At 36.2% G+C, this 2426-nt stretch overlaps 1 long non-coding RNA gene across 1 annotated transcript; it reads left to right on the top strand.

The window, feature by feature from the left end:
• Window positions 1-276: 276 nt before the first annotated feature.
• Window positions 277-2186, top strand: LOC114543935. The gene is made up of 3 exons (XR_003690245.1): window positions 277-649; window positions 1566-1613; window positions 2059-2186. It is a non-coding gene; the product is annotated as an uncharacterized LOC114543935 (long non-coding RNA).
• The last annotated feature ends 240 nt before the right edge of the window (window positions 2187-2426 follow it).

The raw sequence follows: 2426 nt of genomic DNA, 5'->3' as shown, positions 1-2426 counted from the left end.
GATGGTAACAAATATTTTGCATGCATGTTACATGCGACCGCGCGATTTATTTCGATTGGCCAAAATTAAGATTTAAGAAGCGTGAAAAAAAACTGACCGAATTTAAAAAATGCATATCAATTTTTTAAAACTGTTAAGAGCAAAGTTTGAATTTCTTTCTAATGCTGTTGACATGTATATCAATGCAAAGAGCCCCCTTTGAAAGTCTGGCTATAAACCCCTGCAGGAGAATCTTTTCCCAACTAGAAAACAATCAACGGTTCTATTTTAGGTCAGGCTTGCAACATTACAAGCCCAAAAGACGACTATGATATAAGTGTTCAAGTCGGATCAAACTTTACTATCAACATTGCATATACATGCGCACCACTTGAGGAAATGGAAAGTATGGATTGGTATTTTTCAATTTATCCTAATGGATATAAAGATAAAGTTGAACTTGCTGGGTTGCATAAATTGTACCAAATGGTATATGATCATTCCATGGATTTCGTTGCTACTGGTTCGTTCGGGAATAGTGGCAGGTTTACATTTAGTGTATATAACGCTACGCTAACTTCCAATGGCACATTTTTTGCTCTGTTGTACAAAAAATCAGACGTTGGACAACCTCCTACACAGATTCTGAGAGTAGTTGTCATTATCAAAGGTAATCAAAATTACGAATTAGAAGCTCTTCAGTCTTCTAATTCACGTTGCTCATATTCGGCAAATTTTCTCTCAGCATATATACAGAGGGCTCAGTTCTCCAGCGGTCTTCGCATCAAAAATTAAAAACTTTTCGTTTTATAAAATATTAAACAGGGACTGCGGTGCAGTTTTTTGTTTGGGGGGGGGGGCTAGCGAAGCCGAAAGAGTGAACTCTCGGGGGGGGTCCATACTTATCTATTTATATTTTTCTTGTGAACACTTCAATAAAAACATTGTTCACCGACAGGGATAGTGAAACATAATTATGATTACACAACTTACTTTAAGGAGTTTTTATTCGTATTATTATGGCCATATAAAAATCGCTATAAAGGAATCACGTGTATTTAGAAAATTGGGGGCTAAAGCCCCCCAGCCCCCCCCCCCTCCGCGGTCCCTGTGCACTGCTCTCAATTTTATATAAGTTGTCCGTTAACAATATGAGCCTGTACGAGTGGAAGAAATTTTAGCTAATTTGGAGCAGCGTGATTTGCTGGAATTACTGCTAGAAGCTTAATTAGGGAGTGGGGCGAATATTAATATATTTGTCCTAAAACCGACTCGTTTTACTGACATCCTTTGTGTGACACGCTAATTTGAACATGAATATACGAGTATTCTCCCTCTCCCTCAATTGAGCTTCTAGCTACGACCCTGATTACTGGCAAGTTCCCTATAAATTCAAAATTTTCAAACAAATGAAACAATCTCGCGCCCAAACGCTTGTCCGAGGCGCATGTGCCAAAAGTAGTGCCAAAAAGCGGGTTGGGTTTCATTTTTTTCGCCCTTCTCAAATACACTTAACTTTGTAGGAATAAATTATCTTAAAACATCACAATATATAAAATTTATATCATTTTAATTATATGTTACAGAAACCGCTCTGCAACCGACCGAGAAATTTATTCCTCAAACAACGAGGGGTGAGTTATCTTATTATAACAAGATTTTGACCTAATTTTGTCGCTTTCGAGTATTTTTTAAACAAGTTTATTAGTGAGGAAAGTTAACATTATTACATATTACCTATCATTACAAAGTTAACTTTCTGTAAACAAGGAAAAATGCTGCAATTTTATTATAGAAATGATTGTAGTATTATTACAACCGCCTAATCAACATTCAGGATGGGAACAACGACCATTGCTTTCTTTTTTTCTCTGGGGGGGGAAACTATATGGTTTGAAATACAGATTGTACTAAAATATGTTTTTCCGACGAAAGTAACTAACTTTGCATTCAGCAAAACGTATGGTAAGCAGGATAATTAAGGCAATAACTTTAAACCCACTGTTGATATATACGATTGTCTTAACCCGGCTATTGTACTCAGTTTCCCACCTAAAATAATTTTGTTTTATCTCGCAGGTATTATAACGTCAATTTCAAAACGTACTGAACCTACCACAAAAATCATAAGAATAAATCAATCTACAACGATAGTAAATCAACCTACAACAAAAGTAAATCAACCTACAACGAAAGTAAATCAACCTACAACGACAGCAAATCTACCTACAACGACAGCAAATCTACTTACAACGACAGCAAATCTACCTACAACGACAGCAAATCTACCTACAACGACAGCAAATATACCTACAACGACAGCAAATATACCTACAACAAAAGTAAATCAATCTACAACGACAGTAAATCAACCTACAACGAAAGTAATACATCGACCTACAACGAAAGTAAATCATACCTACAACGAAAGCAAATATACCTACAAC

The sequence above is a fragment of the Dendronephthya gigantea genome, unplaced genomic scaffold (genome assembly GCF_004324835.1).
Source record: "Dendronephthya gigantea isolate DGI-Jeju-01 unplaced genomic scaffold, DenGig_1.0 000595F, whole genome shotgun sequence".
Lineage (NCBI taxonomy): Eukaryota > Metazoa > Cnidaria > Anthozoa > Malacalcyonacea > Nephtheidae > Dendronephthya > Dendronephthya gigantea.
This window is presented reverse-complemented; position numbering and strand designations above follow the sequence as displayed.